The sequence below is a fragment of the Cygnus atratus genome, chromosome 3 (genome assembly GCF_013377495.2).
Source record: "Cygnus atratus isolate AKBS03 ecotype Queensland, Australia chromosome 3, CAtr_DNAZoo_HiC_assembly, whole genome shotgun sequence".
In the NCBI taxonomy this organism is placed as follows: Eukaryota; Metazoa; Chordata; class Aves; order Anseriformes; family Anatidae; genus Cygnus; species Cygnus atratus.
In genome coordinates, this window is record NC_066364.1 from 44,776,919 (window position 1) to 44,796,275 (window position 19,357).

General features: G+C 36.3%; 1 protein-coding gene across 18 annotated transcripts in view; it reads left to right on the plus strand.

Annotated features, from left to right (window-relative positions):
* GRIK2 (glutamate ionotropic receptor kainate type subunit 2) overlaps positions 1-19,357 on the plus strand; it is a 414,885-nt gene that overhangs the window by 25,899 nt on the left and 369,629 nt on the right. For 7 of the 18 annotated variants that reach the window (XM_050709387.1, XM_035561784.2, XM_035561786.2 and 4 more), the window contains exon 1: positions 6,441-6,609. The exons of the other annotated variants lie outside the window; for them this stretch is intronic. The gene's annotated coding sequence lies outside the window, so the exon portion shown is untranslated. Of the gene's footprint in view, positions 1-6,440; positions 6,610-19,357 lie in introns of those variants that run through there. 18 annotated transcript variants of the gene reach the window in all.

Here is a 19,357-nt window from a genome sequence, read left to right on the forward strand (position 1 = left end):
ACAACACAATAATCTGAAATGTTTATTCAATTCAGAATAGTTTATCCAATTTACTAATGCAATAGCAGTTAGAATGGTAGTTTTGAATTATCTATGCCCTGTTCTAAACCTTTAATATAAATGGCCATTGGTATATTTCCATTATTTAGTTGTGCACTCATGTTTGTACATAAACCTTCCTTGGAAATGTATGTTCAGAATGGACACACACTATTCCAGAATAAACACATAGTATTAGTGAAATAATTATAGCATTATGACACACCTGTATAAGGCAAGAAGAGCTTGTAGACCAAATATTCCATTTTTACCCAAGTTTGAGGCTTTCTGAATGTGGAATGATCTTATCCTATAAGACAGGGTTGTCTTAGAAAAAGGTACCCTATGTGTCAAGATGAATTGTGAAGCAAAGGAGTTCTACGAAGAGGTTTAAAACTGGTTAGTTGAAAACTGTTCAAATATCTGAATTTACTTAGCATTTACTTAGCATTACAGCATTCAAGGACTTCAACACCATAATGAATATCAAAATTAAATATTCATAGCAACCAAATTTGCAAAAAAATTGCTTTACATCTTAATTTTACAATTATTAATTACAAACTTAATGCAATTTCCGTCTTCATAAAAGATTGTGCAATTTCCATTCCACATTTACCAGAGTATATTTAACTAAAAAAAGAGGTTTGAAAATCCATCAGTCATTCAAGGCAAATCTTGTGGACTCTATTTCACTTAATGTATCTGTTTTTTAAAGTAAATGACATTTTGAAACATAAATATCAAATCAAAACAGATGCATCTGTAAACAAAGCATATGGGTATACATATGCTACAGTGTTCTTTAGAATGAACCCCTTATGAGCCCTGAAATATACTTGATGGGAAATACAACATGCTTTGCTGGTAAAGTTACTTTTGTTGACTTTTAGATATCGTTGGAAATATAATAGATATTTGAAAATAATGTTTTACTTTTAAAACATAAAATTAGTGAGTGCTGGGAACTTACAATTTATTCAACAGTAGGTTTTTATGAATACTTCCAGTGTTTTATGTAAAGAGTATCGCACGAAAAGAACTTGGTCTTTCTGTTCTTAAGCAGGCTGAAATGTAGGCAGCAAAAGAGGAAATACCTTTAAGCAGTAACTAAATAATACAAGCAGTTTGTTTTCATTTGCAAAATGCGCTACTATGCTGTAATTATTTTTGGCTGTTTCTCTGTTATCTTGATCTTGGAACACCTAAGTGTCAACATCTCAGTATGCATATACAGCAGGCTGCATAACTGATTTAACAATGAATTGAATTAGTCTTTATGTATGAGAGAAATCCCAGGAACAGATAATTTTGCAGGGCTTTTACAATAAACACATTATTTTCCATAAATAAATATATTTTTTCCATTATTTCCTGTTTTCAGAGGAAGTAAATGCTTTCAAATGAGTATAATGTTTCTCTGATAACATTCTGGTGAATATCTACAAGATTCCAATGGTGGAGTTTACATTCTGCATAATGGCTACTTTAAACTGGATATTACTATACAACTGCAACCACTTATTGAGAGTTGAGTAATGAATAGTAGCTCCTGGACTTCTGTGTTTCCTTTTTGTTTTGTATTCCATTTCCATTAATTTCTTTCTTCATTAATCCCACAGTTTTATCCATCCTTTGTAATTTCAAGCTAGAGAAAACAAATTAAGAAAAAAAACACAGTTAATTGAATTTATTTGCTTTAATGCTGCTAGTCCATATTATCTGCTTTCTTAAATTGAGTTTGGGATTGCCAGATTTAGGGGTATTACACTGCATTTTGGGATGCTGCCAGCATATCCTGAGCAAATATATTTAAGTCAAAACTAAGCTGCTTAAAATATTCACGTTATGCTCTTAGTATGGTTTAGAGAAATCTGAAACCTTTTAAGACCTGCAAACCTGTTTTATGGCAAAAATGTGTTTGAACTGTCAGGCATAAATCTGAAATTGATAGTCCCTGTTAATTGTGTTTAATAGGGAATGGCTTCATTGTTCTATTAACAATGATACATTCAGGGGCTTATTCATTTGAAATTTGAAAGAAAATTTGAAAGAAAGAAAAATAATTTTAAAACAATTTTGGGAGAAGGAGTATTCTGAGGAGATAAAATCATGCATACAGGGAAAATGTACATTTCTTTTGAACAGTCAAATACATTTGTTTTATGCATTGCACTTTGATGCAATGCATGGAACTTTGAGTATGAAATTCAATAATTCAATAATACATTAATTCAAAAAGTGTATTTTTAATAGTAATATATATATATATAGTAATATATATATATATATATATACGAGTATATATATATATATATATATATACGAGTATATATTACCTCCTGGGGAGACATATATCCTGTAAGAGAAACAAACCCAGGAATTTTAAAATATTTTGCTGAGGAAGCTTTGAAACATGTTTAAGTCAGCTATTAATTTGTTTTTGTGCCTTTTTTTTTTTTTTTAACAGTAAAAGAGTGTCTGCTCACAAACTGGCCTATGATAATCTGGAAGAAGGCTACTTTTTTATTTAGCTCTGTCCTATAGTAACATGAATAACAGTTACTGTTAAGGTCAGTTGAACTTAGTGGAAAATTATCAATGAAAATATAATTGTTTATTAAGGTAGAAGTTAACTAAAAGCTAGATATTGAGTTAAGATTGTGTCCTGGCTTTGGCTGGTATAGAGTTAATTTTCTTCATAATATTTGGTATGGTGCTGTGTTTTGGATTTAGAAGGAGAATTATGTTGATATCACACTGATGTTTTAATTTAGAGTGGTGCTTCCACTAAGTCAAGGACATTTCAGCTTCTTCTGCTGCCCTGCTGCCAGCAAGGAGGCTGGGGGTGCACAAGAAGCTGGGAGGGGACACAGCCAGGACAGTTGACCTAAACTTGGCCAAAGGAATATTCCATATCATATAACACCATGCTCAGCGATAAAAGCTGGGGGGAAGTGGCCAGGAGGGAGTGCCGTTGCTTGGGGACTGGCTGGGCGTTAGTTGGCTAGTGGTGAGCAATTGTGCATCACTTGCTTTCTTGCTTTGTGTATTGTCCTCCACCCTCACACCCCCTTTCTTTCCTATTAGACTTTATCTCAACCCATGAGTTTCACATTTTTTCCTGATTCTCTCCCCCATCTCACTGGGGAGGGTGGGGTGAGTGAGCAAACAGCTTTGTGGTGCTTAGGTGCCTGCTGGGTTACCCTACAACAAAGTATTATCCTTTGCTTGTTATGGTGGTGTTTTTGATGTGGACAGTCACTTGAGAGAAACAAACTGTAAAATGATATGATATCATCTCAAGTTTAAATACAATTCAAGCTATCAATATTTGATCTTTTATTAATTAGCCAATAAAACAAAAGTATTGGCTAACAAGTATAGGGCCTACCCACACAAAGATAAATAGCACATTTTTATATTATCACATCAGGTTAATTAAAACTAATAAATTAGATTCACACTTTCATTTTCATCCTAACTCTGTTATACTCTAACCTGGATTCTAGTTGTTTCTGTAATTTTATTACTGAAGACTATTCATTCTTAAATTTTGCCTTGGCTTTCTTTCGATAAGCCCTGACATGGGCAACTGACCAGGTGCAAGGTAGTCAGGGACTCTTTAATTATTGGACTGTGAAATTATGAGACAAAATATATAGTTTGTCTCTCATGTACTCATCAAAAGCAATTCCAGGCCATATTTTCTTGCTGTCAAAAGAAGTATATTGCTACAGAACCCAACAATAAACATATTTGTTTTGCAATTTATAGAACTCTGGATTTATGCCTGTGTAAGTGTCTTTCCGTATACCAGTCTGTCTGTCCATTTCATTCAGAAGAAGATATTTGCAAAGCTAAGCCAAGTAGGTGATACAAGCTGAGGGTGGTGGTAGGGTGTGGTGCACATGACTAAACCCCAGATCTTGTTCAATTCCAGTGTTACTCTGTGGATGCACCTTTTAAGCGATAACTGCCTCTGGGTAGATTGTCCAGTCTGGGGAAGGGAGAAGGTGTGACATAGAGCTATTGAGTGTAGTGTTGAAGCATGTGTATTCACAGACAGGGACATGTGTACATACATGTTACAGTGTAGCATAACACTTTATTTCTCCATCACCTTAGTATTCTCTGATTTTCTATCTTCAGTGAAATTTTGATTCTGTACATTCAGCACTCTCAGTGCATAGTGCATAGACATACATGCCCACCCAATTCATACACGTATGTGCAAACCTCACCTACTAATCAGTATCTCCTGTCAGCTTCCATCACCTAGCTGTGGGCTGTTTTGATTTCATTCTCTCCTGACCTTCATTTTCAGTGAAATTAATGTATTGCTCTCTTCTGAGAACTCCTTAAAACTCTGCTGTGCTGTGACACAACAGTTTCCAATATTTAGGTTCCTGTGTTCAGAACTTGCTATCTATCATTTAACTCAAGTTCTCTCTTCTATTTGTTTACTTTTTGTGTTCATCATCTGTCCAAGCCCATATACTGGATTTCTTTTGTACATTTTACTGAAGTGTAAATGTTTTTGTTCTGCTTGTACATTATCTATGTACTGCATTGTATTATTTATGGTCTCTGTGTTTTAGCCTGATGATTATATGCTTTGAAAGCAGCTACAAGGTGAAGCTTTGAGTTCTTTTACTTTAAGGAAAGTATTGAACCCCTGTCTGCCTAACCAGATAAATTACATCTCAGCAAGATTACTATATAAAAGATAGCCATGACCGCAAGGGAAAAATATGCACATAAATCCTGGAGATGGATCAGGTTTATGAATTCCAGTTTTTCCCAGGCTTTGTAACTGAAGACTGGAGGAGGGTATCTGTGCTTCAGGAAGGGGTAGAATTTCAGGACTGTTCCTGTCTGCTACTCATTTTAGATATATCCTTCCTTATCCCATCAGATACCTATTGGGAATTATAAGATTACTAATCCTGATCATCTAGTGGCCTCCTTAAATTACTCAGGGATTTTAGGCACACACTTTACCCTGAGGCTAGGCTCTGATATCCTTATGTGGATCTAACCCTTAGTCCTATTTTACTTTCAAAATGAATGTGCTATTTCAATGGGTCATATTTCTCTCCTCATTATACCAGTGTAATGTCATTGCAGGCATGACGGCAGCACTGCTGTAAATCAGAATAAAACTTGCCCAGCATCTTTAATAGATGTTTCATTTCATTCATATTATGTTCACCTTTTAAACTACTTTTCAGATATAATCTTTAATTTCCTCTCTTGGTAACTGCACAAAAATTCTAAACAGCATGCAAGGCTGATGTAGCATACACTGCTGGTATCTAAAAACTAGATAGGTGATTACTTCTAATGGATGATATGAGTATATAAACATATATATATGTATATATGTATTTAATGCATAAACCTAATCTTTCTCTATTGTTCAGCTACTTTCTGGAAAGAATCTACTGATAGTGTGGGAAGGATCCATTTGTTCACTCTGGCTTTCTGAAATAGATACACTATGCAGTCATGTGGAGCCACTACTTTTATTCATGGAGAAGATGCATTCTTGGAGGATAGAGTATGTAATATGCGTGTAAAGCCTTTTGCTGCTATTGTGTTGTCAATATTCTTCTTTCCATATATCTGTTCAGAGCATCATCCTAAAATATATATATAAATAGAACACAAGGAGCCAGAAAGTCCTCCTTCCTGGTGAATATTTCTGCATCCTCTTTCCTCCTCTTGGAATAAAGCCATTCAATTTCCAACATTCTACTGTAGTTCTTATTTTTCTGCCAGAAAAAGAAAGAACTCTTTCAAGGAGAAAATGAGTTTTACAGCAAATATCAGATAATGAAAGGAAATTAATCTCCCTATAAAATATCTGCTGAATGTAATGGATTTGAAATAAGACAGGGTAGAACTGCCTGATGGTCACTGCTCAGCTGTCACTAATGCTGCTTTCACATGAGGAAATAGGACTTCTACTGGCTTCAGTGAAAGTTCAGTGTCTGAAAGGCTGCTTGCACACCATTCAGAGGCCATTGCTTACTGAACAAATGCAAAACTGAAATGTGAGCTTCCTGAATCAAATAGGGATAACAAAGAAGCATGTGAAAGCCTTTTGGCACAATCTGATTCACAGTTTTATAACATTTGCTTACAAGTTGTGAGTGAAAATATTTCACTTGTATCTGTATTGGTAGTTCATCTTTTCCTTTTCCTCTCCCAATAGCATCCTCAGATTTAACATGTAGTTTCAGTCCACCTTTGTACACAGGCCTGGGCCTCTTAACATTCAACAATCAGTTGGAGCAGCCAGAGAAACACACCACACTTCCAGAAACAAATCAAAACCCACGTGGCTGAAAGGGACCTGCTGAGGCAATTGGCAGGATTTCCAATACTGACTCTCAGAACCAACTTGTCTGGACATGCTTTGAAACACAAGTTGTGCCAACTGTGATCTACATCTCTTCAAAGTAAACTCCCCTTGAATGATAACTGTACCTCACAGTTAAAGACTGCCCTAAGCCCTGTTTGTGTTTGAATAGCTCTGTGAAGATTTCTATCAACCTTTTAAAGGTGAGTTTCTTGTTTTCTTATAATTTATTACTATTATTTTATATAAGTTACTGAATCTATGACAATTCTTCTGGTGTAGGCAATGGCAAGAAATTGTGTTGTTTTGTGTTGGGAGAATTTTTTTTTACTGACTTAATAGCTGTGAAATACAAAATAAACATAAATATTTTCAATTAAATTGAAAATGCAAGGTCTGAAATACATATGGAAGAAATTCAAACAATCAAAATATATTTATTTGAAATGTTTATAAGAAAAAAAGAAATACTGACCAGTTCTTTGCATGGAGAGATTTTGTGACAGGTTGTCCTAATCAGACAGGTTATCCGAATCAGATTCATGTTAATATTTGATTTTTATTGCGATACCTGAATTTGAGAAACTGCATCCTGAAAAGGAAAGTCCACAGACTGACTGTGTAGGTACTCAGGGTCTTTGTTAGATACATGGGGAGAGAGGAAGCCACAAGAAACAAACAATCAATCAAACAAAACAAAACAAAAACAAACAAACAAACAAACAAAAAAGTGGGGAATAGCACACTTCCAGGGGTTAGACACTGTTCATATCTGTGAGGAAGTGGCTTCATATCTGAAGGTCTTTTTTTTACCAAACTTTCTTTAAAGAGAAACAAAACCAATACATATTTTAATCACTCTTTTTTTTTTTTTTGAAAGACAAGTAGAAAAGAAGCCCACTTTTTATATATTTACTTAGTGGATAATACATTCATACAGGATGTCGTAGTTCTGAGGTCAATTTTTGCTTCTGTATGAGGGGCATTTAAAACCACATCTACTGCAAACCTAATGCTGATACTGTCTTAGCTTTTGTACTATAATTAATGATTTATTGACTGTAAGAAGTAAAATGACTTTCTAGCTTAGTGGCTAACAGATTTGCTTGGAAGAGTTCTGGACATAAAATAACTTTTTATCCCTTGACTGTAAAAGGGATAATAATCCTTGAGGCAAAAGAACGAGCCCAATGACTCCTCCTAATCTGTTAAGTTTTATACTGCTCTTTCTTTCTCCGCCGGTCTTTTGAATATTGAATGCTCTTATGTAAAACAGAAATGCTTCAATAGAAGGGATTAAAAACATTACCCGATTCTATTAACTTTGAATTTTCAATAATTTGATGGTTAAGACAATAAGCTTCAGGGCTAAAGCATAGATTTAAATTCTTGCAGGATTCAGACGGGTAAGTGTATTAAGCACTGGAGAAAAAATAGGGAAGCCATCTCTTCCCCTGGCTGTTGTGGTATTTTGTGTGAAGCCAAATCCAATAGGCATGCTGTAACAGCACCTATCAGATTAAGCACTGAAGGCAAAATAGATGAAGGAATTCCTCATCTACTTGTTCACCACGGTAGATCTGAGTACTGAACTTACTTAGCATTTATGCTGCTGTTGAGCCTGAAGTGCTTCCAGGCATGCACAAAAGCAGAACTTTGGGCAGGTTGAAAAGTTTGAAATAAGAAGCATTACTGGCTGCACTACTGGCTTTAGGTGTTAAGGAATTAGATATAATTTGATGGCAGCTGAGTGGGGTGAAGACTAGAATTTAGGCTTTTTGACTTGGGATCTGATAATTGCTAGATATGTATAGCAAGAAAAAATAAAAGTCAGGGCCTTGCTTTTATTGAACTGAAGAAAATAACACAAAAGTCCCACTGTTAAATTAATGTCAGGTGCTGTTCAGTAAGGTAATTTGTCATTTCTTTGTTTTAATGACGTTAGTTCGGCAGGTTTTTCAAGCTAAGAAATTAATTTACACACTGAAGCTGCTGTAAATAGCAGAGTCAATGAGAACCAAGGAGCTCTACATACGCTGTGTTCCCGCAAGGTGTATAACGTGAATATTGCTGACAAACATACCTACCAATACATAATGAAATACATGGAAATACTGTCTACTAGACCAATACGGCTCATGCAAATTTAATACACAGCATAAAAAGACCTTGATAAATCCGAAACATTAACTTTTATTTTCTTATTTTGTTGTCAATATTAAGCATCTTCATTTTTTGTGTAAATACCTACAAACAAGTTGTGGAGGCAGAGTAAATCATGCTGAGATCAGTCTGAAGTGCTGGAGGTTACACACTCTTCCCATACCAGAATAGCTAACTGCACTACCTCTCTTCCCTGCAGAAGCTAATCAATAGTGAAACATGGGTGAAAGGTACTTTCAAGACAGATCTGTTGTAAGAGCTGCAAGCTGTTTGCCACTGAACAGGAGTAATGTTATAGATGTAGAACTTGCATGTTGTCCTGGTTTCAGGTAGGACAGAGTTAATTTTCCTCCTAGTAGCTGGCAGGGTGCTATGTTTTGGATTAGAATGAGAAGAGCGCTGATAACATGCTGATGTTTTAATTGTTGTAGAGCAGTGATTACACCAAGCCAAGGACTTTTCAGCTTCTTGCTCTGTCTTGCTAGCGAGCAGGCTAGGGATGCAGCAGGAGCTGGGAGGGGACAGACCCAGGACAGCTGACCCAAACTGGCCAAAGGGGTATTCCATACCATCTGACATCATGCTGAACAATATATAGGGGCGGCTAGCCGGGGTGGAGGGGGGGGCCGGCTGCTCGGGGATAGGCTGGGCATCGGTCAACGGGTGGTGAGCAATTGCATTGTGCATCACTTATTTCGTACACATTATTACTATTAATACTATTATTATTATTATTATTGTTATTATTGTTATTATTTTCCCTGTCTTAATAAACTGTCTTTATCTCAACTCACAGACTTCACTTTCCCGTTTCTCTCCCCCATCCCGGAGAGGGAGGGGGGAGGGTGAGCGAACGGCTGTGTGGTGTTTGGCTGCCAGCCGGGCTAAACCACAACACATGTATATGTCAAAATAACAGTGTGTAAATGAACCTTGTTCTTGATTAAGAAATTTACTACTTTAAAATAGACTGTTGATTTGAAAACACAAGTGAAATAATCTTCAGGGAAGTTCCAGATATCAAAGAGTTTTCCTTTCTAAAAAGGAAAGACAAGCTCAGAGATTGTTGGTTATTTTAGTATTTAGGTGTTCTTCTTTTTCCATGGAAAACATTGAAAAGACTTATTGTATATACCATATTTCTTTCACTTTCTCCTTCAGTCTCTTAACTCCACGGCTCTCAGTCAATGTCTCTGCCTATTCTTTTGAGTTACTGGGAATTCTGGTTACTCACTAACAGGTTTTCAGCTGCTGGGCTGAACAAAATTTACAAAGAATTATAGCAGTAAACCATGCAAAATGTAGCAGCAAAAACCATATGAGACAAAGCCTCAAAACCAAAGTTAGAGGTGACAAATACATATCTTTCATATGAAATCACTCATAAAAACATAAAGCAATCAAGGCATGTTTATTTTCTTCTTATTTTAGGGTCTAAAAAGTCTGCGTAACTTAAAAATTCTATATTGTTATTTAAGGGATATGTTGCACTGAAGATTGTCAAAATAATAGATCAGTTTCACACAGTCTGAGTAGAAGTTTGAATTTAGATTAGAGGGATGAGTGCTTTACACGGTAGCTTCTCTGAAATTCTATACTGTATGTATAGACAGAACCCAGGTTATCATATTCCCTATGTATTTGAAATTCTGAAGACTGTTTTGATAAACTGCATACTTCATTCCAGGTATACAGAAAATATGAAAGCAAAGTGATACTGACATTGTTAAAAAACTTCTGTTTCTGAAAAACATATAAACAAAACCCTGGGGTTATTTCTCCTGGGAAAGGATCTCAGAACTAGTTAAATAATAGATGTATGTGAAACTAGGTGATTTTGTTGAGGTCGCTAGCACAGTAACCAAAAAAATGTAATTTATAGTATGCTGTATCTATTCAACACTCACAAATAATAGATTTTAATTTCTTCACTTACATTCATAAATCAGGAATAAAATTTTTGTCATCCATATTAACTTCCTGTGGGAGGAAAATAAATCATAGGATCATAGAATCATTAAGGTTGGAAAAGACCTCCAAGATCATCTGGTCCAATCATTCCCCTGCCACCAATATCACCCACTAAACCATGCCCCTACCCCATGCCATCCAACCTTTTCTTAAACACCCCCAAGAACCCAGGAATCCCAGGAACTCCACTACCTCTCTGGGCTTCCTGACTACTTCCAATGCCTGACTACTCTTTCTGAGAAGAAATTTCTCGTAACCTGAGACCTGAACCTCCCCTGGTACAAATTGAGGCCATTCCCTCTAGTCCTATCACTAGTTATCTGTGAGAAGAGGCCGACCCGCCGCTCCCCACACCATCCTTTCAGGTAGTTGTAAAGAGCAATAATGTCTTCCCTGAGCCTCCTCTTCTACAGACTAAACAACCCCAGTTCCCTCAGCCGCTCCCCATAAGCCGAGCGGCTGTTCCAGACCCTTCACCAGCTTTGTAGCCCTTCTCTGGACATGCTTCATGACTTCAATATCTTTCTTGTAGTGAGAGACCCAAAAATGGACACAGTACTTAAGGTGTGGCCTCACCAGAGCAGAGTACAGGGGATGATAACCTCCTTGGTCCTGCTGTCTACACTATTCCTGATACTAGCCAGGATGCTGTTCGCCTTCTTGGCCAACACTGACAACTTATGTTCAGGCAATCATTGACCAACACCCCCAGATCCTTTTCCTCTGCACAGCTTTTGAGCCACTCTGCCCTAAGCCTGTAACATTGCATGGGTCTGTTGTGGCCAAAGTGCAGGACCTGTAACTTAGCCATGTTGAACCTCATCCCATTGGCCTCTGCCCATTGATCCAGCTTGTCCAGGTCCCTCTGCAGGGCCTTCCTACGCTCTGGCAGATCAACACTTCCCCCCAGCTTGGTGTCATCTGCATGCTTACTGAGGGTGCACTCAATTCTCTCATCCAAATCATTAATAAAGATAATTAAGAGCATAAAAAAACCTCTATTGAGATTTTTCCTTAAAAATCATAAATACAGTAAAAACACCAAAATGGCATTTGATGTTTATGATGGACAAACAGTACTTACTTTTACAGAACATATACTGTTACACTGAAAAGATTTAAGCATAAACTTTGCTGTAACAAGAAGACATGATGTAATGATCAGAACGTTGTTGTTGTTGTTGCTGGCTAGTGATGAGGTTTTCTTATGTGGAAATGAAATGCAGGTCTTTTTATCTTTAATTTAATTGCACATTCTCAGATCAAGAAAAAGATTTAATACTGAAATATTTTATACATCATAAGCAGCTGCTGTTGAAACAAAAAATGAGGTAGTGTCATTGAATATGATCATTAACTTTGAGAGAACTAGCTTCAGGAAAGGGAAACTTTACTGGGTTTTGAGTAACAAATTCCATTGCCAAGTTGTCAAAAATATTTTCTAGCACCCTTGAAAAAATTTACTTCTACTTGTACTGTCTATCAAACAAGAACCCAAATTATTTTCACTGAAATAGCAACTCTTTTAGGTGGCTATCACTGTGTTATTTTACCAATATGTATTTTCCTGCATCTATGTTGTGGTCTGAATACCATAAGGAAGAGCCAGTTACTCCCCTGCTTTGTAGACCATAAGCATCTGAGAACTGCTGCTGGACACAGATGTTGCCAAAGATAACATACCTTCAAAAACATTGCAAATTGAACATTCATTTCAACTGAATTATCCTCTTGGGGTAGGCTAGATTGAAAATACTTTGTCTTGGAACATGAACTTCCTCGGGCCCAGATAGTGTGTGTGGACCTGCTAGGGAGATGCTCTGGGTACCAGAGGTGCTGCAGAAGTGTAGTCAACAGAAAGGTGATGTTGAGGTCCAGTGCTATTACCAAATTGTCCAATAGGAACTTAAAGTTTTAAATACAAATATAAATGCAATTAACCATAAACAAATTAAAATACTGTTTTTAGTACTTGACATGTGATCAAAAATAAACATATATTCTCAGGTTTAAAGAAAATGAATAGTTTATTTTTTATTTTTTTAAACTATGACTATTTTGGTTTGACGTCTTTTTTTCTTTCTTTTTTTCTTTTTTTTTTTTTCTATATTAGGGTATTGCATATCAGAATAAGCATGTATTTTTGTCTGTCTGCTTATACATATGTCCACCCTATATTTTAAAAAACAATGTGATTATGAATATCAAACCATAAGGAAATCCACTTAAAAGAAAATGATGAGGTATTGATCTTTGTAAGCTCCTTTACATTGTTACATATTTGAACCTAAAAATGGAAGCACCAGAATGATGTTACTGGCAAAGTAGCATAACTTTCCTTCCTTTCCATAACTCTGTTATGAGAGAGCAGATACACTTTGTTTTTTCAGTCCCTGAAATATATAATAGTTTTTCTTAATTTTCATATGGGGGCTGCAAGAACAGACCTAAATCATGAGAAAATTTCCCACTTTCTTATTATATATAAATAGCAGCATAATAGATGCCATTGTCCTCCACTATTTTGCAAAAAGGCTAGTGAAGGTGATACAAGATCCATCAAAGTACACCAGAGAAAACTATTGTATCAGCAAATGTTTCAGAGCCTGTTCTGCTTACTTTAGTTGAATTTCTACACTTATGAAACTTTATTTAAAAGCTTGTACTTTGTGTAACTGAATGAGTTCTTTGCCTTCTCCCACATCTTTGTTCCCATCCCAATTCCCAGAAGTCCCAATTAATTTCTGTCTTATTCTTCCTTTTTATTTCTAAAAACTGTCTGGAATAGAGATCAGACAGATCTGGAATAGAGAACAGTTGAAAATGTGGCATGATTTTGAGCAAGACATTCTCTTTTCCATAGAAACTTAACTGTTGAATAACAGAAAGTTGTAAGTTGTTCATTGTTTGAATACCTGAAAAAAAAGCAATATTGTGATATATGTATTAACTAATATTTTATAAGGATATGAAAAAATATGAAACAAGTTATTTAAAATTCTTTCACCATTAGTGATTCCTTACTCAGCTCTGGTGAGGCCACACCTCGAGTACTGTGTTCAGTTTTGGGCCCCTCGCTACAAGAAGGACATGGAGGTGCTCGAGAGAGTCCAGAGAAGGGCAACGAAGCTGGTGAGGGGTCTGGAGAACAAGTCTTATGAGGAGCGGCTGGGGGAGCTGGGATTGTTCAGCTTGGAAAAGAGGAGGCTCAGGGGCGACCTTATCGCACTCTACAGGTACATTAAAGGAGGCTGTAGCGAGGTGTGGGTTGGTCTATTCTCCCATGTGCCTGGTGACAGGACGAGGGGGAATGGGCAAAGTTGCACCAAGGGAGGTTTAGGTTGGATATTAGGAAGAACTTCTTTACTGAAAGGGTTGTTAGGCATTGGAATGGGCTGCCCAGGGAAGTGGTTGAGCCACAATCCCTGGAGGTCTTTAAGAGACGTTTAGATGTTGAACTTAGTGATATGGTTTAGTGGAGGACTTGTTAGTGTTAGGTCGGAGGTCGGATTAGGTGATCTTGGAGGTCTCTTCCAACCTAGATGATTCCGTGATTCTGTGATTCTGTGAGGTAGCAGATACACATTTTAATATTTAATGAAGTTATAAAAATACCTTATTTATTTCTAAATATTTGCACTTACTTTTGTATTTGAAAATAAATGTTTTCCTTTTCAAGTCACTTTTAAGATTTTATAAATACATTAATAATTGTTTCTTTCCTGTTTCATAATACTCATTACAAGCTGATGGGAAATTGTAAGGGTGAAAAAAAAATTTAGGCTGTTCTTATAACATTACTATTAATTAAAATTCACAAAATTAAAATAAGTTTTACCAACTTGTGGGTAAATATGTTGCTCCTCCCACTGTGTGTAGGGGTTTTGTTTCAGCAAGATGGTTGTCAGACCTTCTGCTGTTAACTAGCCAAGTGGCTTCTGGTAGATTTGTGTCCCAGTGTTTCCATGTCCCAGCACCCAGTGCTCGTAACACTCTTTAACAGTACACTGTACCTCTCAGCCTTCCCAGGGACTTGCGGGTGATAGCAGATGTCATACACCCTCTCAGTGCCATGCCTCTTGGCGCAAATCAATTGGTTTTTCCTTCAGAAAGATGGAGAAATTTTTGGCATACTTTGAATTTAAGTCCTCGAAAAGAAGGAATAGAGAAGTGTTCTTCCTTACTTTTTACTGACTTATTTCTGCAGCATAGAATGTGACCAGATTTTCTTACTAGGATTTCATACACGTGAACACTCAAATGTGTAAATTGAGTGAATATGAAAGTGAAGAGACAGTCTCTATAGTGTAATATATTTTCCTGGTTTATATTCATTAAGGATGTAGCAAGTAGGTAAAAGAAGTTTTGAATTAAGTTCTTCTAATTGATATCTCACCTTCAAATTGCTTGTACGAACAGTCTTTTCATCACACCGCTATTTTACTTGAGTACACTAACACTCCACCTACCGCCTTAGAATACAATTAATTGCAAGATAACGTGTTAAACTTTCAGTCCATATCTGTTGAAAGACTGACCTGTTTTAGGAAATGAAACAACACAAAATAAAGAAATAACTGCAGGGTTTTTCTGCTCTTCAGAGGCTGTTGGCTGAAAGAATAGGGGCCTAGAGGGACTGTACGCTAAAGAAAAATGCAAAAGAGCAGTATGCTTTATGATAAGAAGGTGCTAGGAAGATAGGTAGGTGCATCAGCTCATCAGTCAGCTGCTTAGGCCACACAGAGAGGGAACAAAGATTTATCCCATTTTATTTTATGTATTTAAGTGGAATATCTAGGATACTTTCAGAGACACCTTCAGTTTTCTATTTATCCTCCAATATTTGCATAACCATAGAAATAAATTCTGAGACAAGAAGTTAGAGTGTTTTTGCAAGAAAAGCAAGACAAGTGTATAATATGTGTCCTATCAGCTCATCAAAAGGAAACGAATGAGGACCAATGGGATTTTTGACTATTCCTCAAATACTGCTGAGAGGCATATCCTGATGGAGTAAGATAAACTTACATCCCTTGTATGTCTATTTGACAAACCCGTGTTTATCGCCCTTAACTAAAAGCAACCTAGTGCTGAAAGAGATGATGATGATGATGATTATATTTATATTTATATATATATATTCTTATGGTCAAAGTAGCTCTTTCTTTGATACTTCTGCAATGGTGGGCTGAATAAAGATCTACATATAGCTCCAGAAATGTGACAGACACCTTCTGGTATATCTGTAGCCACTATAGGTCTACTTAATTTTGTTATGCTACTTACTTATCACTGATATAACTCTGGCTAGTAAGAATCTGTACCAGCTGACAAGTTTCATGCAGAAAAAAATGTATAATTGCCTGTACAAATAATCTAGATCGTATCTCTAAATTGTTCTTTTTGTGATATTTGTTATACAAATATAGAAGAACCTTTCAGTTGCCTGGTAAACACAGGAGTGCTCCAGTGACCTGTGCTGATACATATTAATGATGAGATAGAAAACCAGATGAAATAACTGATTTCTAGATCACAGGATATGTGCCTTGCACACAACTACACAGGTTAATAAGAAAGTGCTTCTCCTGAGCAGAAGCAGAACTTATGTTTTAAAAAGAAGCAAAATCAGATGTCCCAAAAGTCACCTAGACATAAGAGTTTTAAAAATAATTTGTTCAGAGGGAAAATACTGTCAAAACAAATATTTTAATGAAAAATTCAAATAGATACAAAACATAATGTACAGAAAACTGGGCTGACTGGTACTACCAAATCTTGCCTGAGGCTTTCCAAGCCAGAGGGAAAACCTGCCATACATAAGCTGTTCCTTCAACAGTGAAGAGAAGGAGGTGGCAAAGGAAAACAAAAACAACAAAAAAAGGGAAAATAAAAAAGAACTATGGCAGTTTAGGATTGCTGGGATTTATTTCTTTATTTACCAAAGTTTAATAAATATTTATTTTTAGAAATATGATAACTAAACCACGTTCATCAATTGCACAAAAATTAAAGAAGAAAGCTTAAAATTAATTAAAGATCTGCCTTTAGCCTTCTATGACACTCATATAAAAATGAGTGGATACTATTTAAGATATTACAGTGGTAGCACACAGAAACTCCATTAAAGAACAAGTTTTCATGTTATTAGGTGCAGATAATATTATTGGGCTAGAGAGAAAGAGAATCTGTACCCCAGGGTGTTTAAAATGTATGTTTAGTGGGGCTAGCTCAAAACAGCATTTATATCTTGCAAAACAGAGACCTGGCACAATGAATGTAGGTATGTAAGCTACTAGAGTAGTAGCTGTTGGCAAAGGTTTCAGACATTTTGGTGTATTGGATTTCTTGGATTTTAGGGATATGATAGAAATTTTATACAGAGCTTTATATTATTTGGGGCAGTTATTGCTTGGATCTCCACTCTTGAGAAGCCCCAGGTATGCTTTATATAATCTAAACAAGGGATGGAGAGGGTGTTTTCAGATATTAAATGATCACTACAAATATTTTTAATAATCATTATATATTTGGGCTGAATATAACTATCTTTATGTCTGGAAATAATTGCCATTATATTTCCTGCAGTATCTAAGCCTTTCTTCCAGCCCAGCTTTCTATTCTCTCCTACTCCAACCTCAGCACCTTCTTTTCGAGATACACAACAAGGTATTCACCACTTCTTTACTTTTTTATTTAAAAGTGCTGACTATGTTTTGATAGAAAAAGACAAAAGGATTTTTTCCCATCTGGGAGATTCAATATATGTTTTTAATTAATTAATTAATTAATTAATTTTTTTCTCCATGAGCTGCCTTGACTCGATCTTGAATTGGACTATGGTCTGTGAGTGATCTCTATAGCACTTTATGTCACTAGTCATTTGCTGATACTTTTAAACATTCTTCACATGCAGAGCTAGAATTAATTGAGTTAATAATTATCATAGAGATATTTTCAAGATTATTCTCCACACTGGTGAAGATAAGGAGCATAAAATTCATTTGTGAGGCCTCCATCATGAGACCTCCATTACAGTTTCAAGCAAAACTTCTGGGAGATGACTAAGATGATCATCAGAGGAATGATAAAGAGAATAAAGGATGCATATCTAATGCACTTAAAATATTCCATATATGTTAATACAAAGGTGATGACAAACAGGTATGAAAGGCCAACACAGTCCCTACAAGAAAATGAAAAAAGGAAAAACAAAGAGAGAACTTCTCCAGCAATATCTCAATATCTTCCCTGCTTGTAGGTGTTGCAGACATAGAAGCTACTACCTGAACAACAGCAAGCCCTCTTTTCCCTTTGGATGAGAGAAAACAGCTTTTTTGATTCTTACTACATTCACCACATTTCACCTCATTTAGGAACTTCAGACTCAGCCATTTCATTTGAAGTATTATCTTTATTACAGAACAGAGTTACTCAAATAAGAATTTTAAAAAGCAGTTCTCAAGAACCTTGAGAAGGTTGTGGGGGTATGTTGTGCTCTTTCATTTCTGTGTGGACTTCCCGGGGACAGATGCATTAGTCTAGGAGGCTTGGAAAACTTAGGTAGGTAGAATGTAGAGGTATAAAGAAAGCAGCATACAAAGCCTCATGTGAAATGTATCTCATGCCCTCCATAATTGTTACTGAAAACTTGGGATGAGTTTTGTTGTTTACACAAGCAGTGTTAAAATATGACAATTACTGCCTGACTGGTATTCTTCTCCTGTGTGGAGATATCTTAATCACCCTGGTACAGGAAAAATGTTGAGGATTCTCCTTCAGGAAACTCAGGCCCTGACAAACCTGTTTCTGCTGCATTTGCGGGTAAGTGTCTCACATTATCACGGTGTTCACAGGGTGATCCATGCTGCTTAAAGTCACACTGGCAGCCAGCTTTTCTGTCTTGATTTGGAAACTGTTCTGGAAGGAGATTGTGGATTTGTGTCTTCCTGATTGTGTAAGGCAAGATGTGTTTGGTCAGAGGTGTCAGTAAATTTGTGACTTTTCTAAAAAGACAAAAACATATTTTCATAAAACCTTCATCCAAGACCCCAGGCAGCTTTGAGCTGTTTCTTGACTAGGTTTTCCAGAGTATCCCTATGCTGGGCCAGGAAAGCAACAGAATACTGAGCAAAAAATGCTGAAATGTCTGGGGAGGAACAAAGGAGACTGATACTCTTGGCTCAGTTTAAATCCTGGGCTCTCTTTCAGGTGTTTGGTGTAGTATTTTTTGCTACATATAACTGTGAATGATTGGAAGAGCTAGGTAGGTCTTCCGCAGAAGAGAACAAAGTGGGTTTATTAGGTGTTCAGGATGCAAGATGCATTGTGGGTAGGTCAAATTCCAGAAGAGTCTTTGTGAGGTGTATTATACAATTGGTAAAATAAATGTGGCCAAGGGTACTTCAAGGTGGTCACAAATCAGATATATGTGGCTTAAGTGTTCTTGAAGCCTTGCTGTATTGATTCAATGGATTGAGCACTCCAGCCTTGGACCCCCTCACTGAACAGGTTGTGAGAGTAATTTAATACAGAGTTTCAGCTTCTGTACTTTCTAATCATTCTTCAGCCTGCAACCTATGCTGTGTACAACAACCCTTCAAAAACAAAACAAACAAACAACAACAATGAACTAAATGCAGTATGCAGTGCTGTTTGTAACACAGCATACTCATTTTAAAAGCAGTGAGATATCAAGAAAAAAATGTGTTTAACTTATTTGTAGTGAGATGTTGAAATGGAAATTTCTCTTGCTATGAATTAGACATTTCACAAGGGATTTTTTCTTGATTAATTAAGACAACTATAGTACTTTCA